Source organism: Buceros rhinoceros, unplaced genomic scaffold (assembly GCF_000710305.1).
Source record: "Buceros rhinoceros silvestris isolate BGI_N320 unplaced genomic scaffold, ASM71030v1 scaffold5543, whole genome shotgun sequence".
In the NCBI taxonomy this organism is placed as follows: domain Eukaryota; kingdom Metazoa; phylum Chordata; class Aves; order Bucerotiformes; family Bucerotidae; genus Buceros; species Buceros rhinoceros.
In genome coordinates, this window is record NW_010402891.1 from 27,798 (window position 1) to 28,133 (window position 336).

Consider the following 336-nt stretch of genomic DNA (forward strand, 5'->3'; position numbering starts at 1 on the left):
TCCAGGGGCGGCTGCCCCCCACAGTCCGGCCAAGATGGAGCGTGCTCCATTGTTCCATCGCTGCCTGTCCCTGTCCCGCTGGGTGCGAGGGGCTAAGGGGGAGCAGAAAGGGTGGGCAAGGGGAGAGGTCGGAGGCAGCAGCCTCCCCTCCCCAGGGTGTTGCCCACAGCCCAGCACCGGGCCCTTCCTCCCACCCACCCCAAGGTCGGGGACTCTGCCCAGGACCATCCCTTTGGTCGGCGTTTCCCACCTCTGCCCATGCCGTTTCATACTGGGGGAACTGGTCACACAGGGGAGAATGCGGTGAAGGACAGGGCGGGCAGCCCGGTCTGCCGG